Source organism: Chlamydotis macqueenii, chromosome 19 (assembly GCF_036417535.1).
Source record: "Chlamydotis macqueenii isolate bChlMac1 chromosome 19, bChlMac1.mat, whole genome shotgun sequence".
NCBI classification, from domain to species: domain Eukaryota; kingdom Metazoa; phylum Chordata; class Aves; order Otidiformes; family Otididae; genus Chlamydotis; species Chlamydotis macqueenii.
In genome coordinates this window covers 3519411-3530357 of record NC_141574.1, presented here as the reverse complement: position 1 = coordinate 3530357, position 10947 = coordinate 3519411, and positions in this window count along the sequence as shown.

The window sequence follows — 10947 nt, the reverse complement described above, 5'->3', positions numbered from 1 at the left end:
AACTAAAATGATGGATAAGCTATGGAAGGATTTGGATTTCATTATGGCTAGTAATAGAGTAATAAATGCTGGAAATACTGTCTTACAAATTAAATATCTGGAAATTTTCTTTAATTATGAGGCCCAGGCAAAGCATAGTATTTGTAGGTAACTGATTTGCAGTGAGCCGATTTTCCTGGTACAGCAGTGAAGTACTACAGCAGCTACATGTTGCAGTATCTTTTCACCCACGTAAAGGTAGACTGAGGGAAATAATATTTTAAAGGCCAAGCTCTTGTTGAAAGCTTAGCTGCTAGATCTGAAGGAGAGGTTAATTTTCTCTTGCAGTAAGAAATTTAAATTCATTTAAATACAGAGCTGCAGCATGTTCTCAAGTGACTTCCTGGCAGTATATGCTGCTGCAGGAGGGTGTACTTGCTCTAGCTTTAACCCGGCTAGCACAGCTAACCGACTTTGAGAACACGACGGCTCAGAGATCAATACGAGTCATCAAGGTGCAGTACGTACATCCAGGCCACGCTGAGCTTGCGAGCCCCTACTGAAGTTAGTCGCCGTTGCTGTTGGTACTTGTGTTACCAGGGATAAAGACACCGTGGCTGTGCCACAATCGCAAGTTTGGTGTACTGTTTAGATTCCCTAAAAGTTTTTTTCCAGTTAAAAGTCAGTTTTCTGGATCCAATAAATATACAGCCTGCACACAGTGGTCTACCACAGATTGGTTCTGAGGGAAACCAACCCATTACAACACACCTTGCTATTTAGCAAAAGCGAAGCGGTAAGAAGTGCTACCGAGCATCAAGGAAATGAACTGGGATGGGATAAGTGAGCTTTCAACAATTTTTGGACCTCACTCGCAGTTCTGATTAAAGTCAAATGGTGGCCAGAGCAGATTTTGTGGAGCCAAGTAACAGGAAAAGGGGGAGGGAACAGCTTTCAGACCAGGACAAGACCTCCTGCAATTTAAAAAGATGTCTTTTGGCTCAGCACCTGCTGCATTTTAGAGGATAGGGAGAAGGTATGTACAGCGTGCCTGTTTCACATTATCTCTAGATGATATCTTGGTATGAAGTAAAACACTTGAACAGGAACTGACGTATTTACAAATGGTCTGTAATACGTTGAAAGTCATCAACCTGAAATCAAATCCAAAGACAAGTGAATCATTGCAGGCAGAAGTAATTAATTATGAGTACACAGCCAGCCAGGGAATGGTTTTCACAGACAAAAAGAAAATGGAGGCGGGAAAATCCTGACTGGCTCTCCAGACAATGGCACTCAGGTAAAGGTTTCTGAGTTTTTTAAGGATTACCGCTACTGCTATTTCAGGCAGTTTATTTGTGGCTTTGGTAATATTGTAAAACCACTGCATGAGTTTGGTGAGAAGGAAACCATTTCGGTGGCTAGCATAGTGTGATTTAACATTTTCAGTTTTTTAAAAAAAAGCTCTTGTAAGTGCTCCTATTTTAGCCTTCCCATGTTTCAAACACCTTTCAGACTGGACACAGATGCTAGCGCTTATGGTCTGGGGGCAGTATTGACAGAGGAAATCAAAGGACTTCAGAGGATGGTGGCTTATTACAACAAAAAGTTTATGTTCTCGGGAGAGAAATTAATATTCTGCTCAAAGAACATCTGACAGTGGTTAAATCTATAGAACATTTTCACTGCCGTTTCTTTGGAAAAGGATATATGGTTTGGACAAATCCTCGGCAGGCTGAAGGGACTCGGAAGGGCACGTTGCCTACTGATCGCAGAAGGGAGGAATGTTGTGCTTCCATGGTCGGAAACAGGCTTGAGCGCAGGTTTACCTGGAGAGCAATGCTGGAGGGTCCTTACCAGCGCTGCCCTATCCCAGAACACGGGGAACAGGTCACCTGGGGAAACCCAGATAGTAGCCCAGATGTCAAAATGGCTCTCCTGAAAGTCTGTGTTCCTTTGGGACAGGGAGTTGGAGCGGTGGGCAAAGACATCATCTCCTGTTACGGGATTCCTGCTGTGCGCGGAATTATGGACTTTTTTTTTGAAACAAACATAGTTGTATTGAAGAAACATACGACTCTATCGTCCATTAGTTTCTCCTGACATAAGTATGCTGCAATAAATTGAATTTTATTAATTTGTTAGTGTTCAAGGAGGTATGCTGCTATTAAATTCTCCATCTCTACTGTTAGATGAAGCAAAGGAAATCCGTACCTTAGTGAAGGACGGATACAATACCATGTGGCTGAAATATATATATTTTTATACCTGTCTAGCTACAAAACATCACGATGATTTCTGGGGTCTGTGCATGTGAACTAAGTAATAGACTGATAATTTTCTTGCTGCATTAAACCAAGTGCTATGAAATGTTGAGGGGTTTTTGCTAGAGCAAACAGAGATTAAACTTTAAAGTTTTTGTATCTAAAGCCATGCTTTCCTAAATGTCTTATTTTTCTATACCTGAGCCATCATGGAGTTGTCGTGTTACATTTCTAGTGTCTCATTGACATGTGAGGCAACAGACTGGGATACCAGAGTCACAGAAGCAAAGGGAAGTGCATGGGTTTACACACATTTGTTAAACACAGATATCCTGGCTTCTGGACTTCACAGGCAGCTGAAAACTGAAAGGACAAAAATTAGGAGAGTGGGTACTTATGAATAATCTGATTTTAACGCATTTGTTTCATTTTAAAGCTATTTGAAGCCTTCTTCAAGCAGTGAGAGGGATCAAACACTGCAAAATCAGTTGTGTAAAGGTTTTCATCGCTTTGTAAAAACTCCGTTGAATGAGCTCGCGTGTAAACCAGTGGTACTGCTAGGTTACTGCGGGTTATCCAGTAATACCGACCAACATCAGCAGGATGCGTTTCATGAAACATGAAGCAGGGATGTTTTTTTCATGTGTAAGCTGTCAATGTGTGTTTCATACAGCGTAAGTGCCAGGTACATTTTAAAAGCAGGAGTGGGAAGGAGAGCATCAGAAAACGGGTTCTGAACGTGGGACGCCCTCCTGCAGAAACGAGCACGTTGCCATTAAAGAGCAGGCTGGTAGCTGTTGCTTGTGCCTGATATTGGAGCCTCTCAATCAATGACCCAGACACGTGTGGATTTGGGAGGTGCTTGGGTTCTGGAGTGATGCAAGGTCATTTGTGCTTTAAAATTTGACCCGTTAGGAGCTGTAAGGAAGAAGATTTGAGGTTGCTTGATGTTTCTGATTTGTGTGACTTGGCCACCATTCTCATTTCCCCTTTATTGTGCCCACTTAGCTACTCCTCGGAGCGTGCTGTCCTCCGGTGGGATCCTCAGGGTAGAGTTGTTAGGACCCGTGTATGCTCACTGACGTCTGTGCTTCACGGGCTTGGTGCAGGACACTGACGTGTGCCATGCCGAATTCAGGTTTAGGTGATTGCTTCTGAGTCCCTTTAAAGTCCATTAATCTCTGCAGAGCTGGGACTTCAGCGGCTAATGGTCCATTGCAGCGAAGTGCTGAGCTCCCGCAATTCAAAACATCTTGCAGAATGAGGCCAAAGACTATGAGCTAGGAAGAGGTGTGAGGAGAGCTTTATTAGTATGGCGGTATTTAACCCATCGGAAAACCCACAAATTTTACTCATTTTAAGTGTGTTTCACACTTTTTGACTATTTGAAATAACCACATTTGTAAAAACTTCTTTTAATGAATAGAGCTCTTTATGTACAAAGGCAAAGCTTTTTTCCCCTAAGTACAGTACTTTTAAAATACTATTTCTTTTGTAGGTCTGGCTGCTTCCATCGTCTGTTCATTACTGCTTACTGCTACAGAACCCTCAAGAACTGAAAACAGACAATTTAGATTATACTTCATCTTAAAGGATTTTTGCTGATCCATACCACGTACTCATCAGGACGAATAAGACAGATAAGTAAAGGACTTTGTTATTTAATGCCAGCTCCAATAAAGCCGCTCTTCAGCGCGAGTGGAGAGGCAGCGCAGTCTTTGTGTGTGAGCGACAGGAAAGAGCTACCTGGTTACAAACCCTGGCCCCACTGAAGAGTGAGCGTTCTGCCATTTGGCTTCCACAAAGCAAGGGCTTCACCATGTGTTCAAAAGAAATATTTCACTGGGACTATTGTTAGAATGCTGGTAAACATCTGATTTTTTTAAATCTACCTTCTTTTTCATATTTGAATGTTTGTTTACCTTACATGCACTTTAAAGGAATTTGATAGAAAAACTTCTCATAAATTTCATTTTATTTCACGTTACTTTTGAATTGGTTCATTTTTTTAATTTCTTGTGCATTTAGAGACCCCCACATGGCAACGTCTGGGCTAAAAACGTGGCAGGAGACTGTTCGCATATTTTGTATTGCTGAGATTTAAACTCAATTAAAGAAAAACAGAAATGAAAACATTTGTGTTTGTTTATCTAATTTTTAGAAATCATATAAAGTTGGGCCCAAGCTAGGGAGCGTATCCCTTTAATAAACACAAACCTCCACCTGAGGGAAATGGAGAGGCATACATGTCATATCTACCGTATCAATGTCATTTCAGAGTGTGTAAAAAACCCGCTCTATTTGTCTTAGGAAATATCGAAAACTTTTACGGGGAATTTGGAAAATATTTTTTGGCTAGCATGAAAGGTGAAATCCTGCAGCACAAAGTACAGACATGGGCACAGAGACTGAACAGACGGGCTGCTGTAAAACAACCATTTAATAAGGCATTAAAATGCCATCGACTTGAACACATAAAAAAAAGCTATGAAAACAAATGCCTTTCAAATAATTAGGATCTTATGCTTGAGACCAGTGTTGATCTCTATGCAGAGATTTTCCTGCTGAAATCAGACCAGTCTAAGTCTGATCGTCTAAGGAAGGAATTAGCAGCGTATAAATCGGCTGCTGCTTGAGATTTTTCTCTTTCTGCCATACATACCCATTCATATAAATGATCGCTTCAGCCTTTCTATCTCCCCCTTTCTGTTTCCTAAAGTATTTTGGAATACCTTTCCTTTTGTATACCAAAATAATTTCTAATCAAATCTCAGGGGTTTTTTTTGTCGTGAGCGTGTGAAATAGTTGAATTACTGGCTTTTACCCACACTGTGTGAGTGAATCGGAGCCGGGCTGACAGATGCAGCCAGAAATAGCAGCAGAACCCATTTCTGTTCTTGAAAATGTAGAGTGGCTTTGCTTTCACTTGAAGTAATGTCCTTGTATTGATTTTAAGATTTAACAACAGTTTGTAGCGGTAGCTCTTGTGTAAAATATATCACATTGTTGTATAAGTTTATCCTTTAATGTAATTTAAAAATTCTTTGATAACAATTTTATCACCTATAGCATATAGAAATACAATTCTTATAATTGACCATTCATGTTTGTGTGTTTAAGCCTGGGTGACAACTGTCATGATAATCCTCGTTAGCACAACTCAGAAGAGCTACACTATTCAAAAAGAACATATTTGGAAGGATGAGCATCTGCAATAACTTAATTAACATGATAAAATAATCATGTTATCTAAGAGATGGGGCATCAGATTCTCAACTTTGAGTTGGAATTTAATAGATTTTATTACAAAAGCAATGTTAAATGAATATTGTTTATCTCATATAATAAAAATACTGGTTTGGTCTACATTTTAGTGAGTACTAACATTAATAATCTTGGATAAATTAATGTATATGTCCCTTCTGTATTTCATCTTATTCCCTGTTTTCTCAGCAGTCAGCAGTTAGCCCCTGCGGCACATATTTTTACACTTCTAATCCAACATGTGTCTGTCTTTCAGATCTGTAATTTCAGACATTCTCCAATTCTGTTTTTAGCAGATAGAATTGGGTCCCATGACGAGAGCCCTGTGTGTAACTTTCAGAACCATCAGAATAGGAGATCATTCTCTTGATATTCTGATTTTCTCTGTTAATTGGTTTTATGTAACTTTCTACTAGCCTGGTTTTTCAAGGAGTGAAAATTTGCGCTGCAGAGGTATTTAATGGGTCGCAACTGTAATTTCGAATAAGATGCTAAATAACTGGTCTGGTTATAAAGCTCTGCGCGGAATTTTTAGGTTCCTGTGAGTTGCTGTTAAACCTGTGTTGCCATTTGGCTAGAAGTACATCCCAATTAGTAACCCTTCTATCTAGCAGTAGCAGTATGTAAGTGATTTTTTTTTTTTAAGTCAGTCGTAAATGATTAGTCCAAAAGAGTAGCATAAAACTTCGAACTAGTCCCCTGCAGGAGTCGGCTGGAGGAAATTAAAGGATCAACAACACAAGGGAAGCACTGAGGTAGGATTGTTCCAGGCTGCAGCCACAGGCTTTCACGTGCACTCAGGAAATTGACTTCATCAAAAGCTGAGGATGCAGGCGTGAGGATGAGGAGGATAACGCAGGTGATGATTCTAAATCATGGCTCAATATCACATCACTTTTCCAAGGGAGAGGTTTCCTCCCCATCTCAAAAAAAAAGCAGGTTTTTCTATGTAAAAATTGAATCTTCTCCTTATGAATTAATAAAAGTTCAGCCCAAATCTGAGCTATAAATCTAATATAACAATAAATAATGAAAAACTCATTTTTCCCAAAATAATATCGATTGAATGCTTTTTTTTTTTTTTTTTTTTTTTGCACAAGAATGACTCCCTGTAAGCACCGCTGCTTATTTCAGAGTTACTGCTCTGTGCCCGTTGTGCAGATTTGTGTGTGTGAGAGCTGTAAAATCAGTGACTCAGGAGTGCCTGAGTCACAGGGACTTACAGTCAGGCAAGGCATTTTCTTTAATGTCTTAAGTAAATTCATGCTGCAGAAATGTGGATCTTCTGGGCCTGGGAAGAAGCTGGAACCTTTCTAGTGGAGCAGGAAAGAATCACGAGAGGGGAAATGCATAAATCTCCATCTGGAGCCAAGTATGCCGGGAAGGCACAAAGAGATGGGGGAGCAGGAGTGCCAGAGCAGGGCTGAGAGAGCGCGAAATTCCAAGGGGAAAAGTGGAAGAAAGAAAGAGGAATGTCCCACAAATGAAGCTCCTATAATGTTCAAAACTTTCATCGGAAATAAAACACTGGAAGGCTATAATCCAAATAAGGAAATTAGAACAAAAATTAACAATATTCAGCTCTTCAGATGTCAAAAGAAATGGCAGAGTTATTGGTGTGAGAGGTTATTGCCAGGAGGGAAAAACTCAGCATGTCTTGGGCAATTAAGCTTCACTGGAGAGCATGGATCCTTTCTCCAGGTAAGAAATGCTTTTATAACATGGCATCTTTTGCTATTGTAATTAAACACCATGGGCTATTCTGCATATGAAGTCTTAAACACTTTAGTCCTTTATCATGGGATTTTACTGGCCAGGCATGTGTGTTCTTATGGCAAAAATCATTGACTGCTATAAAAAAAAGAAACCCAAACATTTCTTTTTATTACTTGACTTGCTGTATTTTTTATATATGTTGAGCCAAATTCATCCCTTGTGTAGCTCGGCTGAAGGCAGTAAGGGCAGATTTGGCCCATGTCTATATGAGAAAGGTGATGACAATTAAAATATATTGTTTAATAATGAAAGCTATGGTAGCGAAGTGTCTTTGTGTCTATGAAATTATACACCACGACACCACGTTGCCAGTATAGAGTGGGGCTAGCAAAACATCTAAGACCAGTTTCTGATGGAAAGGGAAAAGCACTCTAACTTTTATTATTATGATTAAATAGCACAAAGGCATTTGAACAGGGCTAATTTAGGTAACATCTCCAGAAGTCTCGTTTGTAGTGTATTATTTTACCATAGAGCAAGCAATTTTAAAATATTTCTGGAATGTTATTATACGTGGCTATCGAGGACAGTGTGATTGGCTGTTTTCAGCAGTAAGTAAAAGAACAGTTTCTATTTCATTTATTTTTTAGTGTTTTTCAGCAATACTGCAAAAAGGAATGTACCCTATTAAATGCAACGTGTGGACAGCCATTATTATCACTTTATACTGGTAGTTCCCAGTTGTTCCTCTGTGTGAGGCACTGTACCAGCACATGAAAGACATTGCTGATGCCCTGGAGATCTGGAGATCTTGCCTGTTTAGGCAGTCAGGTGCCCAAACCTCGTTGCACAGCCAGCCATCTGTGCAACACCAGGTCAAATTCATTTTATTTGCTTGCTGGCATGGTGGGCCGTACACAGCAAGCCTTCTTTGTGTCGCTGTTGATAAGTTATAGTGACTTTTATAAGCCGAAGCCTTACTGTACGGTCTACTGACTTTTATCCTTCTACTGGAGGCACGCGGGCGATGGCCGTTCATAGCCGGCAGCCATAGCCCTGATTCCACGCGCGCTACTGGGAAGCCCGGCTCAGCGTCGCTCTGTATCCCAACTGCCCCGACTATTTGATTGAACACTTTACTGGGCGCTTAGTCTCCTTCTTGCCAAGAGGGGAGGTGGGAAGGCAAGAGGAATAACGAGAACGGTTTCCCTCGGGCCTGGAGGACTCAGTAAAAGTCCGTTACCCCAGGGCCCCCTGCTCCTTACCCTCTGCTCTGACCCGTGGCAGCTGCCGCTGGGCTACCTGTCAGTGTGCTTTAGGGACTCGGGGTGGGAAAGGTTAGAGTAATAAGAGGACAGATATTTTGTTGACCCAAGAACTGAACTAGCTCTTGATGGCCCTGCCCAGGAGCAAAGGAAGCCAGCAGTACCCACTCTACTTAACTAATGGACTCCAGCAGAGAAGGTAGCTCTTAAAGATATGAAATATTACAGATGTCGTGTTGCTCAGTTCCTCTAATGCTAGTAGTCTTCTAAGGAATCCCTGACCCTCCAAAAATGACGGGAGAAGAAAAACACAGAACAACAAAATATCATTTTTTCCTGTACTTATTGCTCATTCTGAATCTCTTTTATAGAAATCTGGCCTTTGGCATTGAACTGAGATGATATTTTATGAGAAGAAAGCATGATTCATTGAAATGGTGCACTCCAGTATCTACGGAAAGGAAAACTGGAAGGACGCAAAAGAAACTAGGCTGTGGAAAACCGATTCAAGGAACCGTTGCCGCACAAAGAATCTCAATCTGCAGCAAGAAACAACAGAAAGGAACAAAATATTTCCAAGGAAACATCTGAGCATAGTGTTGGAGCCAAGTAAGGAATTATTACTCTATTAGCCTGTCAGGAAAGGGTCATACAGTGATCAGGGTCATATGTGGTAGGAGAATATCTTGTTATTTTGAAATTAATAGGAATTTTTTTTTATTAGCATCAATGGTTTGATCAGGACTGGCCGCATACCTGTAAAATTGAAACTTTACTGAAGAAGTAATGAGAGATCCCAGGAGGAAGGGGATGTTTAGTCTGTCTTAAATAGGATAAAAGTTACTTTTCTCATTTTTTGCATGTTTTCAGAGACCTGTTTTTCAAATTATGAAAAGCGTAGCTGTGTTATCCATAGTTCTTCACATATAATGAGAACACAAGCGGTTAACACAAGTGAACTTAGAGAACGACCTAAACCTCGCTCTGTAACACTAAAGTTGTTGACTCCATGCAAAGTGATATCTGAGGGTATGGAATCCATAGGCTCATCCAGCACTGCCAACCTTGGCAACATGTGAGTGCGGTAAACTAGGGTCCCCGTCTGTGAACCTCACCGTACGCACTGCGCGGAACTGCGCTCGGGCCGCTTGCACGTGAGCGCAAGTGCGTGCACTCCCCAGTGACTGTCAGATCCTCAGGCAGCTTGCTTGCACGTTGCCAGTTGCTTTTGCTCTTTGGCAAGGAAATAAGTTATTTATTTATTTATTTCCTTTTTCTCCCCCTTTTTCTGCTCTTTTTAGTTTTCCAGTTCATATTTTCCTTGTATTTAGTTCCTGGCTACTGACTTCCTGCTTTCCTTTCTTTTGCTGCTAATGGGATGAAAATTGATTTTCAGACAATCTAGTTAACTGCTTCCCAGAGGTGAGTGAATATTATTTTCATTATATGCATGAGCAAAAACTGAGTAGTTCGCTAATGGCTGTAGACAGAATCATTGCTGAGTATACTAGCATTTGTAAATCCTGAATTTCACCCGAGTCCTTACTCTGCAGCTGAAGCTGTTTTCCCCTTTGAAACCACACCTAAGAGGAACACAAGTACAGGCTTTTAGCTTCGTGTGTACTGATTTGTGTTAGTAACTGGTCTAAATGAGGACTTACTAGTGGTTTCTTTGCATCTTTAACTCAGCTTAGCTCTTTTAAGAGGAGAGAGAGCTATGTCTGTGCTAGACGTAAAAACACTCGACGAGCTGGCGGCAGCACGCTCGGTCACACTGCGAACGTGGTGGCCTGCTTTAGTGGGACATGCCCTAGCTTTACCGTCTCTACTGCTCCCAAGTTTCTGTATCACAGCAGGAGGATGGTCAGTGGACCCATCAAGACGCCAGCATTCCAGCCTTCGTTTGCCTTGCCCTAAATATCCTGTGTGTGCTGAAGGACGAGACTTGCCCTCTTGCTTTTTGCAGCACACCCCTCCAGCCCGCTTGCATTGACACCTTCCAGTCTTGAAGTGCTTGGGCAATGTTTATACGAAGAGTTAAAACTCCTTTCTCCTTACATGCTACTGACGAAGAAATGAAGAAAAACTGCAGGCCATCCAAACCTTTACGTAACAAGCATGTGCTTGGTTCCAACACTGCGTGTAAATCTAGTCGTTCTCCGTGACACTGGACAGAAATCCCAGCGGAAGTTTGTCCTGCCTCTAACCTGTCTACTTGCCTTCATAATGATAAATGGTGGGAGGGAAAGGGTGAGGGAGGGGGAAAAACTATCTAAGCTTTGAACTGATTGTGTCTCAAGAAGGATGTGAAGGAAGAATGTGGATTCATTTGAAACAGAGTTTTTATATGGCTAAAATCTTTGTTGTGTTTCTCCTCTGGGTCACCTTTGGTGTTCTCCTAAGTAAATCTTAGACCAAATCTTTACCCAGAGATGTCTAATCAGGTAGGACGTTCTGGC